The sequence below is a fragment of the Orbicella faveolata genome, unplaced genomic scaffold (genome assembly GCF_042242905.1).
Source record: "Orbicella faveolata isolate gen_17 unplaced genomic scaffold, um_ofav_v1 contig_13, whole genome shotgun sequence".
In the NCBI taxonomy this organism is placed as follows: Eukaryota; Metazoa; Cnidaria; class Anthozoa; order Scleractinia; family Merulinidae; genus Orbicella; species Orbicella faveolata.
The window spans coordinates 12,425,608-12,453,184 of record NW_028301540.1 but is presented as its reverse complement, the minus strand read 5'-3'; the positions used below and the strand labels follow the sequence as shown (position 1 = coordinate 12,453,184).

Below are 27,577 nucleotides of genomic sequence, written 5' to 3'. Positions count from 1 at the left end.
GTATTATTTAGAGCGTTGATATAAAGAAAGTATTTGCCTAGTATTATGAGGTGGTTGAGGGTCAAACGGTGAGTAAAAGGACGAGTAATTCCAAGTAATACCTCTGGCTCGGAGAGAAGTAAACTCGCGTTGCTTACGGTAGAATACCAACTTTGGAACTTATACCAAAAGGAAGACGCTTGCGGACAGCTAACAAACAAATGACGTATGTTTTGACTATCAGAGGGACAGAAAGGGCAGGATGGGGAGGCAACCTTGTTCATTTTGTGTAATATACTGTTCGTGGCTAAAATGTTGTGTATAATTTTGTGCTGAAACATTGCCAATTTAACTTCTTTTGTAGCTGTGAATGGCAGAAGATAAATTTTATTTAGATTCTCTTTTGCGATGCCGTATGATAAGAGTTTTTTTTCTGAAGTGGAAGGAGGAAGATTTTCTAAGGTTAACAGTTTGTCGTGTAACATCTTGCACGTTATAGTACAGATTGGCGGCGGGGGTGTAGTAGAGTCGCCAGAATTAACGTGAAGGAGCTTCTTCCAACTTTGAGGTATCGCAGATAAAAGACTATAATATTTTAAAAAGTTGCAATTTAGCATGTATTTATTGCGCAAGGAAAGGAAAGGCGGGAAGCAATTTTCACGCTCGTCAAAAAGGTCTGAAATTTGATTTATACCTGCTCGGTGCCAATGAGGTAGATATACCATTTTTTTGTCAATCGTAATGAATTTGTTGTTCCAGATTGTCTGAGACAGTATCTCGGTCTTGCTGTGAGGTATCGTAGACACGATTTCTTGCCAATGATGAATAATTTGTTTGTAAAATTCAGGAAGATGGCCATTAAGATCAAGAAAGTTGTAGTCATAATTACATTGAAAGATCTCAGTACCGCCGACAGTAGAGAGAAACGATTTTGGAATATACTTCCACGGTGCATCTGAGTCTGAGCACAGCCGTTTTACCCAAGTTAGTTTCAAAGCCTTATCGAAAAGTACAAAATCTTTCATGCCAAGACCGCCATCCGATTTCTTCTTGATGAGGGATGTCTTTTTTATTTTGGCGGGTTTTTGCTTCCAGATAAAATCGAACACTATTTTATTGACCTCTGTTGCAAAGTTTTCATCTCCATAACACTGGAGGTGAAAACAAGTTTGGAGAGGGCTAACGTTTTAACAATATTTATTCTACCGTATATAGATAAGTCTCTTCGGGACCAGACACTTAAGGTTTTCTTTAGGGATCCTAATTTTTCAAAGAAGTTTTTCTTATGAGACAATTCAATATTATAGGTAAAATGCACACCGAGCGCGTAAACGGGATCATCGCTGATTTGGAGGTTGCAAATTGCGTCTTTTCTATGGCGCATGGAGCCAAGCCATAGCATTTCTGATTTTGCCTGATTTGCTTTTCCGTTTTCACGCACACGTGTTTTACAACAACAAGACCTATCCCATAATTCTTGTTACAGGCAGCCACAGGCAGCCCAGCAGACACTACAACCCCTCTTTTCCTTGGATTAAAGTACTTATTTACTGGTTAACAAATTTGAACATGACTGGAATAACTCTGTTCGAACGTTTCGACCTGGAAAACTCTCAACAAGTTCAGTGTTCAGTGTCCCGTTGCTTGCTGTTCAAGGTTCAACAGAGTTCATAAGCATACTTAGTAACTCAAAGTGTTCCACTCCTAACATCGATAGAGTGCATAAAGTCCAATAGAGTTAATAGTCGAACTAAAGTAACTCCAAGTGTTCTCCTTAATGTCAATAGAGCTCATAATCAGTTAAATACTTTGGTGCCCTCCTTTCCCTAGTTGGCTTTCGGGGTAATGCTGGAACCTCTGACTCGGCAGTTCCACCTGTGACACTGTCTCCTGTGCTTTGTTGGTCTGGTCCATCGCTTGCCTTCAGGTACTTCTTCACCTCAGTTACATTTCTCTTGTAGTTAACTCCTTCAGGTGCCAGGTTCGTTGCCATATTTATTGGTGACCTTGTAAGGTGCATCCTCGAAAGTGGTTGACAGCTTATTTTCCCTCCTTTGTTTCACCAGCACTTGATCGCCAGGAACTAGACTGTTCTCCTGCGCTCCCCTTCGTTCATCGGCATAGTCGGTTCTCTTCTGTTTCATTTCTGCGTCTCGGTCTCGTGCTTCACTGTCAATGTATTCACACTTTGGCAGCTCGGGGATCTTTGACCGTATCTCTCTGTTAAACAACAATTTGGCTGGAGAGACTCCAGTGCTGCTATGAGGTGTGGTCCTGTAGGCTGTTAGGAACTTCCTCATCTCTACCTTTAATTCCTTCTTTTCTGCTTGGGCAATCTTCAAGGTTTTGAGTAGACTTCTGTTTTGGCGTTCTACCTCTCCGTTTGCTTGGGGCCACAAGGGCGTGGAGGTTCTATGCTGTATGCTGTTTGTTTTCAAAAATGTTCCAAATTCCTCGGACGTGAATTGTGGTCCATTATCTGTTTTTAGCGACTGCGGGAGACAGTGCGTACAGAATATTCTCTCCTGGCTTCCAGACTTGAGGATGTCTACTTCAAAGTAACGACTATAGTAGTCTACGACGATGAATACATACTCTCCGGAAGGTAGGGGCCCCATCAAATCTGCTGCTAGATCTTGCCAGGGCTGACTGGGGAGCACAGTATGTTTCAAGGGTTCCGGTGATGTGGGCAAACCAACCAACTGGCAGCCATGGCAGGTCTTGCATTTTGCTTCAACTTGTCTATCAATTCCAACCCACCAGACCTTGTTGCGGAGTCTCTGTTCTGTCTTTGTCAACCCCTGATGTCCTTCGCGTGCCATATCTACGACTCTGTCGCGTAATTTTGCTGGGATAAGCAATCTTGTTCCTCTTAGGACTAGCTTGCTTAAAATGGAAAGTTCACTTCTTATGGCTTTATACTGTCGTGGGGCATTGTCCCATTCTCCTGTTGTGATGCATTCTCTTAATTGTGAAATTTCTGGGTCGAGCCATGACTCTTCTTCAACCTCCCGCACAGACATAGCTGCTGGTGTCGACGTTTCCGCCACAAACCGGATAAACTCTTCTGCATCGTCATTCATGCATACCCCCTTTCCTTTTCCAAGAGGTGAAAGTGGGTCAGCAATGTTTTGTTTACCAGGTATGTACTGCACCTTGAACCTGTATGGCTGCAGTCTCAGGACCCAGCGTTCTATCCTTGCTGAATTGCGGGAATTAGTAGAGTAGATAACCTCAAGGGGCTTGTGGTCAGTCAGCAGGGTCAATTCCACTCCATCCAGGTACACGTGAAATCTCTCGCAACCCCAGACGAGTCCGAGTGCTTCTTTCTCTGTCTGAGAGTACCTACGCTCAACATCTGTTAGACTGCGGCTAGCGTATGCGACTACTCGTTCGCATCCTCCTTGAACTTGTGTAAGGACCGCTACTAAACCCACAGGGCTAGCATCTGTGATAAGTTTGGTTTCTTCTGCATTGCTGTCGAAATATGCCAGGGTTTTTGCATTTGCCAAGCTGTCTTTCAGAGCATCAAAAGAACCTTGTTGCTCTGTGCCCCACACAAAGGGAGTTTGCTTCCTTGTTAGCTTGTGAAGTGGTTCAGCAATGCTTGCTAAATTGGGGACGAACCTGGCACTAAAGTTCACTAATCCCAGAAAACTTCGTACCTCCTCTGCATTTTGAGGCTCTATTGCGTCAATGACTGCTTCCACACGCTACTCTGTTGGCCCGATCCCTTGGTTGGACAATAAATATCCCATGAAAGTCAGTTTTGACATGCTGAACGCACACTTGTCCCTGTTCAAAGTAAGCTCCTTTTCTTGAATGCGTTCGAAGGTCTTCCTTAACCTGCCATCATGCTCTTTAACAGTACGACCATGAATAATGATGTCGTCATGAATGTTGTAAGCACCTTCACACCCCTCTAATACATGTTGGATAGTATGTTCTGGTGCAGAACTGATACCAAACATCAGGTTTTTATACCTGAACAGCCCCTTGTGGGTGATAAATGTGATGATCTTTCTGGACTGCTCTTCTAATTCAATCTGATGAAAGCCCCATCTTAGATCGAGCTTGCTAAATACCAGAAGGCTTAGAGACTATGACAACAGGGCTTACCCAAGGGGTTGGCCCCTCAACTGGCTCAATGATGTCATGGCTTAAAAGTTCTTCTAGTTTCTGCTCAATTTTCTCCCTTAATCCAAATGGTGAGGGTCTCAACTTTTGGGCAATGGGCTGGACTGATTCATCAACATGAAGTTTGACCTGAAAGTCTCTGAGTTTTCCCCTCCAACAAAACTCCCCTCAAATTTCTTTCAGCAAATTCTCCTCACTGACAGAGTTGCCAACAGTTCAGAGGTCTGTCGGCTGAGTGGCTTTGCCTTCTCTTCCAGAACAACGAAACGTGCAGCACATTTTCTATCTTTATAAAACAATTCAGCTGCAAACTCACCGGCAGTGTTGAGTAGTTCCTCCGAGCCATAAGAGTACAATTTCTTGTTTGATTTCCATGACTTGATTTTCTTTTTTTTTTGAACACCTCCCACGTCTCACTGTCAATGACATTGCAAGTGGATCCTGAATCAACAAGCGCACCCTCCAGTTGTACTCCTCCAAGTTCAATGGCTACTGTTGGTATGTCTCTGGCACCTAATTGAACTGTAAATGCAAAGTCGTCGTCCTCGGTCACGTGACGAACGCTTCCTTTCTTGGTTTTATCTTCGCCCTTGGTCCTACAAAACTTTGTGAGGTGTCCAGTCTTCTTACATTTTTGGCAAGTAACAGATCTGGCCTTGCATTCCGGGTCTCGTGCGAAGTGGCCTTCCAACCCACATCGGTAGCAATTTCCTCTCTTCCTTGTGCCGTAATCAGCTTGTTTATCCTCCAAGACGTGTACACTGTCACCCTTGAAATCATTCTCTATCAATCTTGCTTGACTTTCAGCCGCCTCCGTTGATCTTGCAATCTCTCGCGCCTTTTGGAGTGTAAGCGTTCCGCTTGCTTCCAGCAATTTCTTGCGAGGGTTGCGTGACCTGCATTTGTCGATCAATTGATCACGGATATGTTCCTCCTTGGCTTCTCTAAATTCGCAGTTCTCCGACAGCTGAAACAATCTCAGCGCGAATTGATCCCCTGCTTCTGACTCTTCCTATTTTGCTTGACGAAACTGGTGCCTTTCAAAGGGAATGTTAACCTGATGTGCAAAATGTGCATCTAGCGACCTCATGGCTTTTGCGTACCCGGAGTCGCTTTCTGGAACCGGTCCTGGGTCGCTCAGGGTGTCGAAAATATCCTGTACGTGTTGCCCAGCGCAGTGAAGGAGCATTGCCTTTCTCTGGGAATCCTTTTTGACGCCTTTAGCTTCAAGGAAGAACTCGGAGGAACGTTTCCAACGCCGCCATCTTGGACTAACGCTAGTTGGGTTGCCTTTGCAGTCGAACGGACTAATGTTTCCAAATTCGATGTTTACCGCCATTTTCGGTACTTTTCCTCTAGGAGACTATTGACGATTGGTTTTCATCCTCGTCGCCAGTTCTAATACTCTTTTGTTCGCATTCAAGCCACACTGTATAACCTTGCTTTTCCGTTTTCACGCACACGTGTTTTACAACAACAAGACCTATCTCATAATACTTGTTACAGGTAGCCACAGGCAGCCCAGCAGACACTACACCATTGTATATAGATCTCGTATTTTAGTATTGAACGAGCTATCACCAAAACTGAGGAGAGTTCAGTGAATTTATTATTATCGACAAGTACCAAAAAACCAAACGCTATATGGTTTGGAAAGAAATCAGATTAAGCGCACTTAATATCTATAGCATCTATTTGCTTAGGCGTCTGTACAGACTCGATAGCAAAGATATGTTTCTAAGAAATACAGTGTCTTTTTGAAAAGTCTCATTTGGACAATCCCGGCCAAACGTCGTTGGGACACGTGACAAAATGCCAACTGGTGACGCATTATTATGAAGTGGGAAGTCATGGTCCAATTTTCCGGGGCCGCCTCCCCCTACAAAGCAATGTTAGGATAGTGGGTCTACTTTGGATGAAGCAGCATCATCATCATTGTGTCTGGGGTGGGAGGGAGGCGGACACAACGACCATATGTTGGCTGGCAAAAGTGCAAAGTGTCCCAAGACGTTTGACCAAGATTGCAGATCTGCTACTGTGGAACGTCTTAAACGATGCGTAACACATCTCACCTGTGGATGTGACATCCACCCTAATCTCCTCCACCCCCCAACGGTTAATTGTCTTTCCTATCACTGAATTCCAGTGATTGCAATGCAAAGAGTATGGGCGACTTCCTACGACAAAATTAAAAGGACACACTCTTATTTCAGATATTTGCTAAGGATGAAGCTGAAGATATTGCGTCTGGATTCGTTCTTTGGTCTCAGCATTCAAGATTCTCGAATGTGACGTATTCTTTAAGCAATAAGCCTAACTTTCTTGTCTGTTTGTTTATTTGTCTGTCTGTCTTTCAATTTGCCTACCTGTCTGTCTTCTGTCTGTGCATTCCTAGTTTTTATTTTGTTTTTATAGCTTAGTTATTTTATTAGTTATTTCATTAGCTATTTTATTTTACCCATGTTTTAAAATAATTGTAAAGCGCTATTGGATAGCGATAGAAATAGCATTATGTAAATAAAATGTTATTATTATTATTATTATTATTATTATTATTATTATATGTCGGCCCGTATGTCGGTCTTTACGGTGTCTCTCTCCGTGTGTCTGTCTATCTATTCATATATCTATCTCTTTATCTCTCTGTCTTTCAGCCTGTCTGTCTGCCTGTTTATTTCTGTCTCCATGTCTGTGTCATGGTATGTGTCTGCCTGCCTGTCTGTCTGTCGGTCGGTCGGTCGGCCGGACTGCCCATCCGTCTGTCTGTCTGTCTGTCTGTCCATCTGTCTATCTATATTTCTACGCATATTTTCGTCTATCGATCTTTTTATGTCTGGCTGTCTGTAGAGCTATTAAAGATAATTGAATGTAACATAACCATGATTTATAGAGAGGAAGGAAGTTGGAACTTTTAGTTTTAGTTTTGTTTTTTGTTTTTTGTAGGATGATAGTAAACAGAACGTTTGCAAAAGTGACATATGTCCTAGCCCCAGTAGAGATAAATGTAACAATATATCTGTTAGTGCTAACAGAACGTTTGCAAAAGTGGCATATGTCCTAGCCCCAGTAGAGATAAATGTAACAATATATCTGTTAGTGCTAACAGCTGAAGAGCTTCCTTATTTTGCCTTTACATACTGTACGCATGTAAGTAGTATGCACTGCAGGGCAAACTTCATGTGCCGCCTCCAAACTTATGTGGAGGCGGCGTGGCCGAGGGGTTTAGGGCGCTGGATTTGAAATCTGGAGGTCCCTGGTTCAAATCCTCCACCCTACCACTGTCTGGATTTGTTCTCGGTAGCCCCGAGTTCAACTCCTCGACCGCGTTGCGTAAATAGCCAACTGGTCAGCCTCCAACCAGTTGGCATTCTTAATAGTTTATGTTATATTTGAAATATTTGTTTGTTTATTTATTTATTTACAGAGTCCCAAATTAGCACATTTAATAGTGCTAAATACATTTGACACTTATCTAAAGTTATTATTATTATTACTATTATTATTATTATTATTGTTATTATTATTACATCGTCTGTCTATATGATTTGTACAATGCCAGCTGATCATAACAATTGCGCATGTCATTCATGTTTGAGCAGCATGGGGGTTAATGTAGTAAACAGATCTTTAATAATCGAACGCCTTTGATAGTTTCCAGCACTTGTCAATTACCCTATGGGCAAATTACTACGATGTTTCAATTTTCACAATCATTTCTCTTTAAAACGGTTCGAAACTCTCTGCTGCAACAAAAATCTCTTTGACAATCTCTTCCACCAAAGGCGCTGATGGATGCGTAAAATGTCCCCCAGGTAACCTATAAAATATGTTATTGGATTATCTAATTTATTAGACCATTTAACAACATGTTACAAGTGAAAAAACAAATTCACATGTTGAATTGCAAGTTGAAACCCTCTGTTGCACGTATTATCACCAACTTGTCTCGCCGCAAAATACAGTGTTGCAAGTCTGCGGAATTCTACACGTATAATTGGTCAATCGTGCGTAAATAAAGATGGTTCCTTCTTTCATATAATTTAGCGTTTCGACGAACTTCCACTTCGACTTCTGGTCGTCGGTTTATTCTTAATTTTCAGTGCCAGCGAAGTTCTCTCAGTGTGAAGCTCAATGTCGTTTCAGATAGCTAGGCGAAAAGTTGTATTTTTGCGACAGTTCTTCCAAGCCTTTTGCCTTTTTTGCTGCTTATTTTGATGGGGCAAACGAGGTGTCCCAAAGATTATGATAGCCCTCGAGGTCTTTGTACAGGGCAAATTTATGACTTTCTGAGAGTTACTGGTCTACTTCGAATTCAGGCTCGTCTTCACCGTCCGCCATGTTCTTTTTTATTTCCCGCGCTTCGTGAAAGCCAATTACATGCGTTGAATTCAAATTTGTTGCGAGACAAGTTGTAGCTTCAGTGGGAATACGAACAGCAAAACTAAAATTTGTTGCAGAAAGTAGAACTCGAGTCTACTTTGTGCAACATGTTGCCTCAACCTGCAATACTGTATTTTGCTGCGAGACAAGTTGGTCACAAACGTCAGGGTAATACGCGCAACAGAGGGTTTCAACTTGCAATGCAACAATGTTGCGAGACAAGTTGAAGAAAAATGTTGCCCGTATTACCGGACCTTAACTAAAAAATAAAATTAAATTGCTGTTGATAGTCTTTAACAGTTAATGGAAACTGAAATTATAACAAGGACACATGGACATATGAACAGAAAGGAAAAGAGGCTATCTTTAGATCTAAAGTAAAATGGTTGGAACAGGGCGAAAAACCCACAAAATATTTTTTTAACTTGGAGAAGACGAATTATGAAAAAAAGCTCATACGCGAGGTGAAATTAGAGAATGGCGATAGAGTATCAGAACCAAAACAGATCGAGAAAGAATTGGAGAAATTTTATAGTAATATGTACACATCCAAAAATCTAAAAAGTGAATCTCAACGTGAAAACAAGAGTTTCGAGTCCTTTGTTGAAGGTATTGAAATCCCTCAACTGAATGTTGATGAGCAAGATTCGCTAGAACATGATTTTACCTTTGAAGAATTAAAAGAGGCGGTGAGCTCTTTCTCGGACAACAAAACTCCCGGTGAGGATGGATTCACTAAAGAATTTTATGAGTCTTTTTATGATCTCATTTGGCGAGATCTGCTAAACTCTTATAATGCAGCTTTTTAAGGTGGGTCTTTATCTATTTCTCAAAGGAGGGGAATAATAACGTTAATACCAAAAGCTGATGGGGATCTGTCCGAACTTTCCAACTGGCGTCCAATATCACTGCTTAATATTGATTATAAAATTTTGACTAAAGCTTTGGCAAAAAGAATAGAAAAATACCTACCAAAATTAATTGATTCACATCAAACCGGATTTGTTAAGGGAAGGTATATAGGCCAGAACATAAGACTTTTAAGCGATATAATGGAATATCTAAATGCTAACAAGACCTCGGGACTTCTCCTTTTTATAGACTTCGAGAAGGCTTTTGATAGCCTTGAATGGGATCTTATTGCTAAAGCCTTGAATGTTTTCAATTTTGGCCCAAATGTCAAAAGATGGATATCAATCTTTTATAATGGTGTACAAAGCGCAGTTATAAATGGTGGATTTTTGACCAACTATTTCAATATATCAAGAGGAGTTCGTCAGGGTTGCCCGCTAAGTCCTCTCTTATTTATCCTTGCGGTGGAACTGCTAGCAATAACGATACGCCAAGAACCAAGCTGCAGAGGCGTTGACCTCCCAGATGACCAGGTGATCAAAATCTCACAATTTGCTGATGACACCACTATAATAACGAAAAATGTTGAATCTCTCAAACCCTATTTACAGATCTTGGATTGTTTTGGAATTATTTCTGGATTGAAATTAAATAAGAAGAAAACTAAAGTTATGTGGATCGGCTCTATGAAAGATAGTAATTTGAAAGTACTTGACTTTAAAACAACTAAAGAACCCATTAAAGTTCTTGGCGTCCATTTATCCTACAACAAAAGTAAATGTACTGAGAACAATTTTTATGATAAGATCAACAAAATGAAAACAAAATTAAATTTATGGCTTTCAAGAGACCTCACAATATATGGCAAGTCTTTACTGGTGAAAGCTTTAGGTATATCACAGCTAGTGTATGCAGCATCTATGCTGACCGTTCCAGAATCGGTTATTAAGACAGTTCAAGAGAATCTGTTCGCCTTTCTATGGAAAAACAGGAAAGACAAAATAAAAAGAATGGTTATGTATCAACCAGTAGCAGAAGGAGGAATTAATTTTGTTAATTTTTACTTGGTCGTTAAATCATTACGCTTGGCTTGGATTGGTAGATTACTAGGCGAGTCTGACGATAAATGGAAGGTAATCCCTAATTACTATTTTCGAAATTATGGTGGTTTATTATTTCTCCTTAAGTGTAATTATAATGTAAAACTTTTGAAAACAGGTCTGCCACTCTTTTATCGAGAACTTCTTCAATATTTTCAAGATCTCAAAAATACAGCTAACATCTTTCCAAATGGCGAACTCATTCTTCGGAATAACAATTCAATAACTATAGATAATGCAACTCTATTTTGGAAATCGTGGTTTGAACGCGGAATTGTGACGATAAAGGATGTGCTAAATTCTAAGGGAAAGTTTCTATCATATGAAGAGTTCAGCAACAAGTTTAACATCACCACAAATTATATGCATTACTTTCAGCTAATTTCAGCCATTCCATCTGAGTTGAAAAGGAGAGCAACTCAAACTTTTATACCTGCAGCTGATCTTTCTTCGACCTCCCCATCCATTCTTTCAAATCAAACTCTAATTAATCTGGCTGAAGCACGCTGCAAAAATTATTACCAATTGTTTAATAATCATACCCCTATTGTCCCGAGTGGTGTAAAAAAGTGCCAGAGTAAATTTCCTGAAAAACTTGGTGACTGGATTGGATGCTTTCAAGATATATATCGCCTCACTAAGGACAATAAACTTCGCCAATTTTGTTTTCGTTTCTTACATAGAACAATTGTAACGAAGAAAGAACTTAAACTATATCATTTAGCCGAGGACAATAAATGTATATATTGCTTTAACGCGGATTCAATAGAACATACGTTTATTGATTGCAAGGAGTCTGTAAAACTTTATTCACAAATTATATCATGGTTCAATCATTCTCAAAGTACTGAGATAATACTTTCAAAAGAACAAATTGCTTTTCATGACACATGTCACGTGACTGATGTGCTGTCAGACCCTTTAAAACGCAAGCTAGATTTGCTCATCATCCTGGTCAAACAATATATCTATACTTCTAAATATCTTCAGAAAGAATTGTCTCTAGATGAACTTGTAAATAAACTGATTGTTCAATGGAAACTAGAAAAATGTGCTTAAACGTAAAATCGCTTATCTAAAAAACACCACTTATGGGGTATTAAGTTGATTAATTAACAGAGTTATTACAATACAAGGTTAACGTAGTAAATCCAAAAATGCTCTCAATTAATATCAATAATGCAGTGTTAAAAATTGTAATACTTAAAGCTAATGCATAGACCCCCCCTTTCTTTTTTTTTGTATTTGTATATTTTGTATATTATATTTTTTCTTGTTCTGTGTAGTTACTTAGCTGTCACGTTTTCTTTTTCTTTTATGTATGAGAAAAGTTATTGAACATTGTAAAACTTCAACAGTGCATGTAAGTGTAATGTACGTGTGTTTTAGGTGTATTAATAAAGTGCTTCATTTAAAAAACAAAACAAAACAAAACAAAAACAAGGACACATGCCATTGAGAGCCCGCCAATATTTAATATTAAAATTATCGATCAAATGCCATCAATTGATTTTGATTATCATGGACTTTTCATTTTCTCAATAAAATACGCCAATTATAATGTGAACAGCCAGACGCAAATACACCAAATACAAATTACTTCCCAGGATCATAGGTCTTAGCCAGTTACAAAGTTCTCGTAATACCTGGTGTGACAAAACCTCGTGACGTAATGGATATGAGATCATAAACTGAATAAGGGACAAACGGGCAAGTTTTGTAACGACAAACGGGCAAGGGCTGCTAAAAGGCCCAAATCTACTGTAATAAAATTAGAAGTTGTACCATACCTAAACTTCAGCGACTTTAAGCGTTTTTAAAAACTGGGGAAGAATATAGTCAGAGAGGAAAAAAATATATATTGTGACCTTTTGTGACAGAAAAGTATATACCTAATTTATTTTATCTCGATCGAAATGGAGTAAAACCTTTTGCTTTGAGCAATGATTGATTCTCTGGATTAGGTGTGTAATTTATGATCAATCAATAGACCATTTTACAGTTGTCTGCTCGGTGACCTGTCCTTTGGATGGCAGCAAGGCTGGAGTTGACCTTGATACAGACCTCGCTGCTTTTTCATGTAAATGCACCTAGTTAGCATTAGAACAACTTGATTTACACAACAAAAGCAGTGAGGCCTGTATCAAAACAAGGTCACCTCCAGCCTCGCTGCCAGTAAAAGGCCAGGTAACTGAGCAGACAACTGTAAAATGGTCTAATGTAAACTGCTCTAAAGTGCAAATTCATTGCTGTTCACGGAGATATGGTCTATTGTTTTAGTGCTTAAGTCTAAATACTTTATCTTGATGGCCTTTTTAGGGGGGTTTTACTCTGATGATATCGGCTACGTGGGCAAAAGCTGCAAGGAATGTCCCAGTGGATCCTTTGTTGCATTTGACAAAGCACCAGACACAAGCAAACAAGATTGCAAGTCGTGTCCTGAAGGTAACAATAATGATTTTCACTGTCTGAAATCACTGTTCATCGCTTTTAGACTTAACACTAATCAGACTAGGGGATGGGAGGGGAATTTTGAGGCCCTAATCTACTTCGAACGTTTTGGCAATTGCCAGTTTTCATGTGACGTCATCATTTTCCAAAATAAAAATTTACCAATCCTCTTGAAGTGTTAGTTCCATCAGATGTAAGGCCCTCTAGCAACTTGACGTTTTGTAACTTTTAAAATCGACAGGGTTGCTCATTTTGTTATAAACCACGTTTGAATTTCCAAGTTTATGCGTTGCGTGACATTAAAAAGGGAGCCCAAGAAGGCTCTCGCGTAAGTCTAAAGCAGAGTTATCGCTCAAGTTACCACTAAATGGACGCTTCTTACACTAGAAGAAGTCCTAATAGACCTTATCACGGTTTTCGACGCCATCTTGACGGATAGGCAAGGCGGTCAGAAATTAAAGTGCTTGTAAGGGAATCCGATGGCAAATAACTTTTTTCCAAAATTGAATTTTACACAATTTGTGAATCAAAATGTTAAAATACTAGGTAGAAGATTGTATTCACCAAGTTTGAAGGATTCAGCTTCGCTAGAAAACGCTCAGTTAATTTTTCTAATTTTCCACACAAATTTGTTGTGATTGTTTTCTCGCGAACCGCGTCTAGACGTCCGTCTACCCAGCCGAATTTTACAGACCTGATTCTACGTTTGATGACGTCATCTTTCCATGAAGGACCTCATAGGAAACATTTTTTGACGTGCTATCAATCCTCGGGGAGGCGCAGGATAAGCTCCGGTCCCATGGGCCACTTGGCTCGTATACAAACTTTTTTTATCAATCCTCCACGATTCATTGTTATTTCTCTAAGAGTAACATTAAGAGGGTCTCAAACCTACTACCCCTAAAAGCCCGGTATGAATAGGGATAAGTCCCCCCAGGTCCCACAAGACTAAACCAAACCCAGTCTGAAAAGGGAAAATGTTATTGATTGCTTTAATTCTTTAGCAAACGTGAGTGGTAACCTTACTTATCATGGACGTATTTTTGGTGGTGAGTCTTAAAGAGAGGGGGAGTGTCTTTCTGCTCCCCGCCCATGTTTCTCCAAAAGCATTCAATACAAATCAAAATTATGTGGCATGTAAAACATTCACGCTTGTTTAGTTTAATTTAGTAGTGACCAGGTGTCGATCATGACGTCATATGACGTCAAGTTGCATGTTCGCAATCCTGGATCTGCCATCTTGAATTTGAAACAATCTTTTAGAAAAGTCAGAACAGCTCAAAACGTGATTCGAAAACATCAAATCAAAATACAAGAACTCTAAAGATCTCGAAATCCAAAATTTCAATTCAACTTTAAAATGTGTGAAGTAACAAATCATGTTAGTTTCACCACACAGAGGAATTAGCATTAATGCAGTAGGGAACGCTCAGAACTCAATTGTTTTCATACAAACAAAGCGTATGAGACAGCCAAAGCCAGGATCTAAGTATGTAACAGTTAAACTCAGGGCCTACACCATCGGTCAGGATATATGATTCTACTGTTCCCACGTTCATGCAACACATACATAGATCATATTATCTTGTCAGGAGGCCGAGGGAGCAGCACCAAATTAATGAGCCATTCTGTGTGGTTTCAAGTAAATTAACAACGGAATATTATCCCTCACCAAGCACCGGAGGATTACGTTGCCTCCCTTTAGGTCATCTTTTTAACACCCGGAAACTACTTTTCGCTACACTCATATTAAGAGCCAAAATGCCAATCAGAAAGAAGGTGGACAAGGGGCCCTTGTTGAGTTCAGCCGTTAATCGAGGTACAAGTATAAAGGCTGCCAAACCTGGAGACTTTATCTGAAAATTGTCTGGTAGTCGTCATCATACCATGTTGCTTACGCAGAAGGATAGTCTTTTGGGATCAGTATATAACCACATTGCTTTTCACGCGTTCTCATTGGTTAACTCGGAGGTGATTACCAAAGTACTAGTCACCTCAACTTCGGTGACTAATTGTTAATTATGCTCTTGAAGCAATGAAGGAGGGGGGAGGCGGATTTTGCCTTCACATTCCCTCGGAATTAGCAACTATAGTCTTACAGTACACCCAAGTTATGACTTTTGGGGGAAAACTCGTTGTTAAATTGTTCTTTTGGACAAACACCAGACCTTGGCGTCTGGCAAAGATTTAGACTGAATTCTTTGCTATTTCCAAAAAGATAAACCAGCAGATGGCCCAATGGTAGTCTCAATGAGGTGCTAACGCGGAGAGGGGAATAAGTAAATTGTTTTCCTTTTTACTACTCTAAAATTCATCTGTTGATTTCTTTTAAAGAATTACACAACGCTGTGATAATTTTAACGAAATAAACGTTTAGCTTTTATGAAATAATCAACAGGAACAGACACTGACTTTTTAGCTGGATACCGTGCTTGTAAATGTTTAGAGGGATCTTATCGGACCCACATGTTTGAGAAATGTCACTAATGTGCACGAGGACTAGAATGCAAAGATGATGCCGTCTCTTTGATATCCGGTTACTGGCGGGAATGGCGGAACGAGACTCACAGAGATCGTTACAGAGTTTTTATTACGAATCTAATGGCGTCTTTACCAGCATTAGATGCTTCCAGTGTACAGTACCCATTTCCAGTACCAACGCCTTACAAGCGTCCAAGAGAAGAATCTTGCTATGGTGGCTTAGATTCTTCGTGTCGAAACGGATAAGAAGGCCCAATTTGTGAAGTTTGTAGCTCAGGATACTATAAACAATTACAAACGGCAAGCATTGTCCATCAAAAAAGTGGATGGTGGGACAGCTGTCTATCATTGCGGCCATTGATTTTATCATCATTATAGCTTTACCGCTGATAGCAAGAAGAATGAAGAAAGGAGCAAAAAAACGGCCACTTGTAGATACGTTGTCGTCCAAACTCAAAATTGTGATTGCCTTTTATCAGGTCACCTATGGTCTACTTCAAGCTTTCTCGTATATAAAGTGACCAGGTTCTTTACAAGCAATCTCCCAGGATTCAGAAATACTGCAGATCGATGTTCTTCAGATAACAGCAATTCACTGTCTTTTCCCAGGATTTCGCGTCAATGGAAGTTTGTTTACAATTATGGCAACGAATACTGCTGTTATTGGTTTTTCTGATATAATCTACGGAGTGCGTAAAGTAATAATCTCAAGACGTCCAAGCCTGCAAAATGATGATAAGTCAAAAAGCATCTCACAGACAAAAGAGATGGTGTTCAGAAATTTGTTTTTCTTCCTGTATGTGACGTACCTTAGCACATGCGTCAAGACAGCTAATGTCGTGCCACGTGCTTGCCAGAAACTGTGTCGATATGAAAAAGAGGAGTCTTTTAGCTATTATATGAAAGCAGATTACAGCATACAGTGTCAAGGAACAAGCTACAATCATTGGCTTATCCTGGCGTTTGTTTCTGCAGCCTATATCTTTGTCCTTCCTCTTTCCTCGTTCATTGTCCTTTGGAGACAAAGAAGATTAGTAGATACATCAGGCGCCAACCTCTTTCAAGATCCAGGCTCTGGCACGGGAATCATCTCCGCATTGTGTTTTCTTTTTGAAAATTACAACCCCAGCTCGTGGTATTAGGAATTAGTTGAAATGTCTGGCGAGGTAATTCTTACATCAGGTCTGATTCTAGTGGGTCAAGAGAGCCGATCTTACATTGGTTTGGCATGGGTCATCGCCGGGATGTATGGAGAGTTGTTCTCCTGGATGAAACCCATCAAAGATGCGACCGAGAACAGATTAATGGCGACGTCCCTTGCTGTTACTGTTGTCAACTTGGGTATCGGAGCAGTCAGTAGAATTCCTGCAGAGAACATGTCAGCTACGGTTGACTCCTACACTGACGCTGTGTTATTCAAGTTATTGGTGCTTGGAGCAAACACTTTGGTGATTGGCCTACTCGTGGGTGAGATTTTAGTGTCTAGTGTTTATAAGATCGTACTGTCTTATTATTGTTTTGCCCATACGGTGTGTGGGTAAGATTTTAGTGTCTAGTGTTTATAAGATCGTACTGTCTTATTATTGTTTTGCCCATACGGTGTGTAAGTGTGATCAAATAGACAGAGTTAGTTAGTTACTATAAGTTAAATATGGTTTTTTGAATTTGATTGCAATTTGACTTTAATTTCATTTCATGCAAGGCTTTGCCAGTGATTGGTAAGAATAAGCTCGGGTCACATAGGTCGCTGCCATTCTTTGTGTCTGCATTCTTCTAAAAAAACTGTTAATTCAAAAGATATGGCCCCGTTGTTCGAAGGCTGGATACTACTATCGAGAAATCCGGATAATCGAGGTACGGATAAGCGAGGTTCGACTGTATAGAGTTATCCACTTTTCGAACAACCCGGGCCTGGCTCATGCAGAAAGTCTCAATTTGCCCCAAGGGACCCAACACCTAATTCAGTGCTTTGTGGAGACATTTGAGGAAAGTTTGGTCTAAAACAGCCCCAATAAATGAAACGATCGACCTAACTGAGATGTACAAGGAAGTTAATTTTGTGATATTTCTTTGAATCGATTAAGTGACATCAAAACAAATGTTTGTGGTTGAAAAGCTCTGAAATGCCTCATTGTTCAAATAGATTCTCTGACCTCAGTTTAAGGGAAATTGTCACGAATTATGCATGTCCACTGTCTCGGTCTAAACATGAAAAGTTCAGGGTGAATTTTTCAAGTTTAATTCGATAAATTTATGTAGACTAGCGGAATCTAGTGGTTTTGAACAAGGGGAAACTGAGGTCAAAAACGCTCTTCCAATGAATGATCTATCCGATACAAAAAGAAAGAGAGAAAGCTGTAACAAGGGGTTAATTTGTATCGAATCCATCCACCTTACAAAAAGTGGCAAAGAGATGAAATCCTTTTGGAAAAAGATGTTAACCTATCAACAAGGCCCCAGTTATGATTAGCTTGTGCTTGCAGCTAAAAGCGAAGGCAAAAGTTCTGCTGAAGTTTAATGGCTGGTAATTTCTAATTTCCTAAAATTTGGAAGGAAAAAAAACACGAAATCTCAATAAGTAGAAATCCCACTAAAAACTATACGCTAAAAGTTTTTCGAAAAGATATTTTAAAAGAGTCATAGGCGGCAATAAAAGAGGCCTATTTCGCAAAGTTCAAGCTGCGCATGCGTAGTACGGCTTACCGTTAAGAAGATGTAGTCGTCTTGAAAGATGTCTTAGATTACTGAGCTTTCTAATAATTCGCCACTACCAATGGTAAACTGAGCAGAAGAGGAAGACACGTACTCGACTTGTCTTTTCAGTGTGTAACAGTTTGTTCTTACACCTCTTTGTCTTGTTTACTTTCAGTTCAGTATGCAGTGTTCCTGTGTCGTTTCATCAAGGAATGGCGCAGAAACCCACATTGGCCCTTTTCTTGTTGTCTGGCCGCACTTTTGCCTCTCAACGATTTACAGGGAGAAATACGTGGTCTAGTGGAAACGAACTTTCTTAAAAACCAGCTACAAACCGGGAAATTTGAAAAACCCACGATTCTTTCTGTGGTAAAGGACAGTGGGGCGATTGATGTCACTTTTGAAGAATGCAAACAAGATGAAGACTACGCGATTGAGATACTGAACTTCTCAACGCATCAAGCATAGCGAAACGAGGTTCCATCAAGGGACGCAAACAGAGTTGTTTTCACTTTGCATCACTGACGTTATGGGACCTAAAGCTAAAAAGAAGGTATACACACAAGGAACGTTTGTATGAAGAATACAAAAACAAACACCTAAAATATCGCGAAAGTCATCTTTACGCTGAAGATGCTCCCAATTAGAGGGTTAATACGACAGCATTTGACTTCCATCTGGTATTGGATGGAAAGAAAGCTTCTCAACTAAATCAAGCTTCTCAGCTAAATCTTTACCAAAAAGAGAGGCCAAAGAAATTTTCCAGTTTTAAGCAAACTAAGCTTAGAAACAGTGGTATGACAAAGTATTAATTGAATGAGTCCTATTGAACAGGAATACAAATATTTGGCTCCTGTTCAAGACGTGCAAACTGAAGATCTCGAGCCAAATATTATCCAATCTGGCCCTCTTACTCAGTCAATATGGTCATAATAATACAATCTTGTCCTTTTATAATTTCAGTTATTTTCTGTAAGGTCTCAAAACTCGGTAACAGAAGAATTATGCTCAAACAGAGATTGGGACAACGGCAAAGAAAGAGCCAAACAGGAAATGGAGCTGGATGAAAAGTGATCAAAGGCCTTGTAACTTGCCACTGCGTTGTTCACAGAGGGTGCAATTTCATTCCCACAGTTTGTTTGGCTTTTAGTTTGAACTCAAAGTAAAGAGCATTATATTCAATGAAACCCTTAGATGGATCATTTTTTTGCAGAGCATAAGTTATGCTGAACTTTGCTATAGTTAAAAGAACAGTCCGGGCTTAGATAACCTAGTCTAAATAAGTCGGATTCCTCCACTCCACCAGTACATGCGATCGAGAGCCGTGCAAGGAATTTATTTTACGCTTAAAACTCCTGAAAGTACGGCTGGTTTTGTAGACTTGCTATTGCTATTTTGCACCAATCAAAAACGCACCTGCTAAACGACTGTTTAGTTTATAAATCACTTTGTTTTTATTAAACATGGTTCTTACGAACATCACTGTAATAAAAATTTAAACATAGCTAGTTTGCTGCTTGAAAGCCATGCCAAACGTTTAAATCTTTTGATGCATGAACTAGATTGAGGAACTGTCATGTGCGCAGGATTTTCGGCAACAATAGTTTTAATAACAACCGGCCTTAATCATCAACAGATAATTAATGATGACAAGCATACAGTTAACGCCTTCAAGTTTGTCTTAGCTACCGATTATCCTGCAGGATTATTAATCTTTGTATTTTATTTTGAGGCTTTGAATCAAAGTATTTTATTTTGAGTCTGTTGTTCAAGGTTACTGTCTAACAGTTTCAACTTTTGTACGAATATTAATTTGATTACATTGAACTTTCTGCAACATTGAACGGATAAAGAAACTCACCATACTTGTTTCTTTGTTTAGTAAATCAGCTACCCGCATGCTTGGGGACAGAGAATCGCCAAAGTCACCTTCTCTTTTGAACGCCTTTGACTTAATAATATTGTTTGCCACAATAAATTGCCTTTCGCCTCGGGCTTGTCCGCCTGTCATTTTGATGACGCTAACCTGTCTCAGTGAACCGTACAATATTTTATTGTCAAGAACTTTGATCCCAGATTAGTGAACAGCAGTTACTTCACTTTATCTTAGCCATTACGAAGTTATTCCTTTTCATTTCTCAGCATTTACGACAACATTCAGTTTAATCAATTAGGTCCGGTACCACAATTCGAGGACGAAGATCCACACGAGGGTGTGGATGGGAATGCTGGATTGTCAGTTAAATTTTCGTCCATTTCTCATCAGTTTCTGGTCGCGGAGGTGGGAATGGGGCCAGAATGTTATACCCCAGAACGATCCTGTTAGGCTACAGCCAGAGGAAAGAAGAAAAACGTCCTAATCTGCTAACAAATTTTCTTGGAGGAGAGTGCTTGCCCGCAGGCTGGAAAATTCTTAGTCCCCAAAAGTCTAAAATTTCTAACCCAATCCAAGAAAAGTACCCGAGCTGATTTCTGTTTTAGCTCGAATTTGGATTTTCTGGTATCCTTATATATTTCTTGAGTTTAAAATAAACTTTGGGCTCATCTGACGCTAATCCAGGATGACGACATTTTAAAAGTGTGACGTCATTTTGACGTAGTGTCGCCTCATGATTGACACGTTTGTATCCCTAAACAAGTCTGCTCACCTTACGCGCCATGTTAGTTTCAATACCGTTTGGGGAATACTTTTGCAGATACACGAGGAGGCACGAATTTAATACGTGCCCTCTTCCCCAGGCTCCCGAACTATTTATACAGGGCAATTGATCGTTCCTGAACTTGAAATATACGTAATCTTCTGTGCCACGAAAATGATAAAACGTTCTCAGCGATGACTGGACAGATCTTTGATACCATGATTATAGCATCATCTGATAAAGAGTGGCTATAATGACTCATTGAAACATAAGTCTGGAAAGTGCTGAAGACTGTTTAAAGCCATCTTAAGGTATTAGTTACCCCGTCCACATTCTCATCTTCTTTATCGGCCTGAAAACCGATGCGTCACTCGTACCACGCCTTCAGGAGGACTGGGATGGAAACCTGAATATGTGTTGAAACGCTGCCCTCGTTTCTATATTATGACTTGGTGCACGTGACATAAGGGTATACAGCTGTACTCACCTTGTGAATTCGAAGCGAAAGTGCTATGCACATTCCACATGAACGAGGAAAGCAGGAAAATTATTTTTATGGAGAAAAATAAATTTCCCGTGTCCATAATCATGATGTGGAGCATTCCATATGTAGGTACCTCTCTTTCTGTATGTAAAAACAGTTTAAGGAAAAAAGGAAGAGCATTCTTTAATTACATCGTGTAAATGAACTAAAGCAAATAATAGGAGGCCAAAAAGACGCAATCGTTCATTTCAATAGATTGGTATTCATTTATCTTGTCAGATAAACAATGACATGTATCAACTATCAAACTTTCAATTAAGTCTAAGTCAGCACTATGGTTTTCTATGATCACTTTGTACCCGAATTATCACATATCATTTCGAATAAGATAGAACACGCTTCTCTATGGCGTGATTAAAGAAGGCGTAATTGAGGGGTTTTAGCTTTGAAATGCTGCTTTCGAAAACTATTATAGTTGTATATTATAGTTCTCGAAATAAAGGCGAGGATCAGGAATTCATATATTAATTGTGTTCAAAGCAAGTAGGCAGAATTTGATTTTCTTCCGACGCACTTTCATTGACAAACTCTTTCAGATTGCATTCTTCAGAAATTTTAACAAACCATTACTCCTTCTTTCACATTTGATAGGAGCAAAAACTGGGGAGTTTCGCTACTTACTCTTGTTTAACAGTACTAGGCCTTTCGTAATTAGCGTTTCGAATTACTCTTTGTTTTTCAAGAACTTGAAAATTCGAACATTCTTTGACACTAGTTATTTACTGAATTTCATTGGCAACCTTTTTATGGTTTGCTATTAATGATAACATTGAGCTATCTGCCATTTTTTAAGCGCCAGTAGTATATAATGCTTTCTTTCTTTAACAATAGCAGACGATAAAAGCGTTTTACGAAACAGCTGTTCACAGCTTGCACAGTAACTTGGGGGACAGTGCGGTAATATACTGCGGTGGCAAACGCCATTCAGTAATGGCACTGGAGGGATGTTCAATTGCGTTCTACCGTAACCATATTATTAGCCACTAAATATGATTGTTGTGAGGAGAGCAGCACTACGTCGATAAACAAAGCGTGCAAATTTCCTTGTTAGTTACCAACAGGGGGACTATGACAAACATTGCCGCTATTTTTTTGCTTACAACTAAAATGGATCAAAATGTATCTATTGTTTTGCTAAGCTCGGTGCGAAGATTTAGACACCAGGATTCCTTTTCCTTCCAAACTGAATGTCATTAAGGTGTCAAATTTTAATTTGCTTTTCATATCGTGAAATCAACCTAGAACGAAATCTGCAAATCCAAAAGACAGATAACAGGTTATAAAATTGCTGAATTTGTAACATTATTTTTATGTCAAGATCTAAAGTATTCAGAATAGCAATTCTAGTTCATTTAACAAGACCTCTCTAAATTAAAATGTAGCAAGTGGCAGTTGATACTTATTAACATGTATATCACCGTCCTTTGATGTCGGCTTTAAAACTGAGATTAGGCGTCTTCATCACGTAAACTGTAATATTCCTGCGCTTTCCTTAAATTTCCCAAACTCAAACATTCCAGCTACTACTATTTGTTTAATCTAGTTGCAACCTTTTGTCTATGTTTGGTTACGATGCACGTTCTCTTTGGTGCTCGTGCGCATTTTTATATGTTATATGTTTAACAAATAGATTCCATGTTGCCGTGCGTCTGTTCAGTAATAGATCACAGATGACGTCAAAATGTGGTAAGAACAAAAAAGTGGCACACGAAGCGATAGCCGAGTGTGTCACTGATGTTCTTACCACATTTTGACGCCTTCTGTGATCTATTGCTGAAACAAACTACTACAGATAAAGCCTTTTTTATTTCAAAATCTTTCAACATAACTCGAAAGCCGGCCTTTGCCCACTTTGGCGAACACGAAAAAAGCCATTTGACGTAATCTATTATCTATAAAAATTGAACCAATCTCATTGGTTGCTATGCGTAGCAAAGAATTGTGATTGGTCCAGGAAAATCACGCCACTGTCAAACTTGACTCGAGCGACGCTTCTCGTGGAATGAAAACTTAAAGCGAAAGCAGAATTGAACTGCGAAATCCACAAATCTTAAAGAAAATGCTGGTTAAGTCAAGTCAGTTTTTGTCATCAGAGCAGCCCTGTGAGCCGAAAAGCTTGGATGTTGCCTCGAATATTGCAGGAGTTGAAAAACTACGCTCGGAAAGCTTGCAGCTGCGGTCAACCTGGAGGCCATTCGATTCGAGTTTTGAACGAAAGGAACGTTAATGATGGTGGAAATTTGTGTCCTCTGTGGTTGGTGATTCTCAAATCAGTTTGAAATAGTGTCGGAGACACCTTTTAGATGCGATACAGTTGGCCGTGAGCTGTAGTGAGCTATACTTACTGCTGCTTGCTGCTGTGCCCTGATACGGACGGGAACATTCGCATCGGAAAGCAAAGTTATGTGTTTTTTTTAAACTAATTTTAAGAAGTGGTTTTGATGTTTCATTCCAAACAATCACTGTGTCAACAGTTATTTTGAGACTGAGAAAAGTTCAATGTTTTAAATAAATTAATCTCATAAACATTTTATTTATCGGGTTTGTTAAATTCCTGATAAAGCAATGGTTCTCGGCTTACCAAGACAAATTCTGTGTTTGGTTTAGTCTCGCTCGACTGCCGACTGAGACTGCTCGAGTGTTTTTTCTGAGTTATTTTCTAAAACAGAAACGGCTTTATCTTTCTTCTTTCTGTTAGACTATGCTTCTGGTACCTGTTCAATGCCTGGACAAGACTTTCTTGAACCTTATCTTTTGCCCAGTCATGTAACATATTATCTAAATTCTCAAAACTTTCCGCCATTTTAAAACACAGAGGGAAAAACTTTGTAATGATGACGTCAATCGTGCGTCTGTCCTCTAATAGATCATAGGCGAGAACCAATCAAAATGCTAGAATAACTTGGGTTATTATATAACATATGTTATTAAATAATTTAGGCCGCAATAAATGATATAGATACAAGTCATGTATAAACACCTCAGTCTGTCTTCAGCTATTGGGGGCATAAAATTTGTTTTCCAAGGAGATGAAGTGTTGTTGTTTTGGGGAGAACTAGTCTTGGCAATAATTCTTTGATTATGCTGCTGTGGTTTCGGTTTATTAAAACGTTTGATTGAAAAGACAAGCTCTTTGTTGTATTGAAAGTCTGGAAAATACTATCAGTAAACAAGTCTCGGTCGATTAGAAAGTTTCAGCTCCTAGGAATCCTAGCCCATTTGGATGAAGGCCACTGTTTCCTAAAATCGAGCCAGAAAATCTACGTTTGCGCATACGAATTTGGCAAATTCTTACAAAAGCATCGTGGGTTTCCCACTAGGGGACATGACCTTTGCGATAATTGCTTTGCCGGCATTAAAACGTTTCAAAACGTAAAAACCATTTTCTTTTTCAATCCGGAATCGTTTAACTTAACTGACGCAAAGTAGGATTTAGAATTACGTTTTACTTTTCATTTAGTGTAATCGAAGTTTGAAAACGTCAAATCCACAAGCAACAAGAAATATGAAGAAGTAGTGGATGAATTTTCATTTTTAATTGTATGCTCAGTGATTGCAAATCATTCCAAACTCTTCTGTAAATAAAATTTCCCAGTATTTAAACAATGCTTTTACATGGACTTAAAAGTTAAAAAAGTGCTTACCTGTGGATTAGCTCAAAGATATCTACAGCTCCTCTCCTTTTTAGAATTTCCTGAACTTGCAATTAAATTAGGATTCAGTTCTGAAAGTTTAAACATTCCAGCCGGGGTCTATAATACTCAGTCGTGTGGTATCTTTATAGCGTTAATCATATAGTTTTATGGTCTCTGTTTATTTAAGTGGCTATCAAAAGAATAAGAAAGAAACAATATTTTCACGTCAGATCGTTCACCGCTTGTTGTGGCCTTAGCGAGTTGAAATGACATTTATTTAGACCAGAGGGGTAATCCAGCAAAGATATTGTTTGTACCACATATTGTCATGGAGATGCCAATTGAACAGCTATTAGTTCGTGAAACAAAGAGCCTTTTGTTTAACCAGCTGTTACATTTAACACTATGACGGTAATTTTGCTGCCCATGGGTCAAACTGGTGCCCAATTACAACTACGTAACTTTGCTGGTACACAAAATACACTTACAATTCCGAGGTGAACATACTAAGTAAATTATCGAGGGGAGAGCAAAGTGAAGTAACTTTTTAGTGGTTCAATTTTTTCAAGGCTTGACGACAGAATTTGTAAATGTCGACAACTTTGCGCAAGTAGATATATGGAGGATATTACACGGTGGCGAGAAGACATGAATTTTATTACGAGAACATAAAATTCATATCTTCGAGCCAACGTCCAATGTTCTTTTTATTATATAGACATAGTGATGACAGCGTTTTGACGATTATCCGAAGATTTCCGACTACTTTCCGAAGATTTCCGAAGATTCTCTAAAACTTGTCCGAAGGTAGCACGAACGTTGCCGAAAATTTTCCGAAAATTTCCGTAGATTGCCGAAGACTTTCGAGGAAGACCCGAAGATGTTTCGTTGATAAACCAACGAATTTAAGAACAATTTAAGGACGGCGCTTACTAAATACAAAGGTTTTTTTATGTTAGTCGTGTACCTGGTAGCGTAGTTGATTGAGTCAACGTCAACCTCAAGCGCGCGCGTGGCGCTTAAACCATACCTTGCATGATGCGTAGAACGTGTGCGCACTAACAAAAAGGGCACGTATTTAAGAGACTTCGGGACGTTCGCGCGAAAATTTTTCAGTCGATAGATTCTTTAAAATTTTTTACTGCAGTCAGATAATAAGTTACTTGTGTCGGAAATGCAAAAAAAAAAAAAAACAAACAAAAAACAAAAAAAAATGGGGGTCACCGATTTCGTTTCAGAGATAAAGCGTGTGGAAAAACTACCCTAATTTGGAAAAATTGACGCACGTAAATCAGCATGGTGTAGAGGGGTTTATAGTTAAAAATATCGAACGTAAGTCAACGGAGGCAAACGATCTTAGTCATATTTTGTAGAAGTGGGTCTGTTGCGTAAATAATACCAAATGTTATCAACGTTTTCTCAAAGCTTGTCCCTTAAAGGGGCATTTGAGACTGTCGCACAGATGAACCAAGGGCTAAAAAGAACGGAATTTGATGGTGCATTTTGCAAAAAATTCAAACTTCTAGTCGATAGATTTTCCTCATTTTTTCGCTAAACGCAGAAAATCGGTAGAGAAAATGATCCATCAAAAGAAAAATAGGGGTCACCGAACGTCCAAGATGGTTTAATCCGGGAAAAGCTATAGCAATGGCCACCTGCCCTATCATTGTTCATTTTAATACTTAGCGCGCGGGCTCATGCATGACGTGGCGTGTGAATTTGCGTGCGCAGTAAGGATGCGCAGAAACAATTAGCGCGAACGTCCTTAATGGGGACTTTAAGATACGCTACGGCGAGGTGGCCTCATGGTTAGCGCGCTCGTCTCCAGATCGAGCGGTCCGGGTTCGAGCCCTGGCCGGGGACATTGTGTTGTGTTCTTGGGCAAGACACTTTACTGTCACAGTGCCTCTCTCCCCCCAGGTGTATAGATGGGTACCGGCGAACTGGGGGTAACCCTGCGATGGACTAGCATCCCATCCAGGGGGGAGTAGAAATACTCCTAGTCGTTTCATGCTACAGAAACCGGGATAAGCTTCGGCCTGGTGGGCCACTTGGCTCGCATGCAGACTTTACCTTTACCTTTTTACGGCGAGGTGCTACTACGGCTACTTTGGCCGCGAGGGACTAGGCTAACAACGGTGTTTTACCCGCCAAACTCAAATGATTAAGATGTTGCTGTACGGCAACGGTATGTGCAGTCTCTACGTGTCTTTGCAAATATGACTACTTTTAAGGAAAACCAGAGATTATTCTACTTTCATACGAAATAGGCTTGATTAATGACAATGATTTCCTTCTCCTGTATCCTTCTCACATCTCCCAGAACTCAGATTGGCCTTTTAGAACTTGATAGAGCCGCCTGTAACTCCAATCATAAAACAAAAAATATAAACACTGACATAAAAAAGCTCGATTTCAACACGGACAGGTTGTTTGTACAACGATTACACGATAAGCCCTAAAACTGACAAAACTTTCGATTATAATAAAATAGATTTTGAACAGTAATAAACAATGATAGCTTAGCTTAGTGCATACGAAGCTTTCTTATCTACGGCGCGCGGCTGTTCAGCCCGATACTAATATGACTGAATTGATGATCTCGCGGTAGGTGTTAAAATCGTTCAAATTTTCTTACAAATGACAAAGAAACAATGATCTTAAAACTGAATTTTATGATTGAAA

General features: G+C 39.5%; 1 pseudogene; it reads left to right on the top strand.

Moving 5' to 3' along the window:
- The first annotated feature begins 9,035 nt into the window (after positions 1 to 9,035).
- On the top strand, positions 9,036 to 19,148 carry LOC149115040 (uncharacterized; annotated as a pseudogene).
- The last annotated feature ends 8,429 nt before the right edge of the window (positions 19,149 to 27,577 follow it).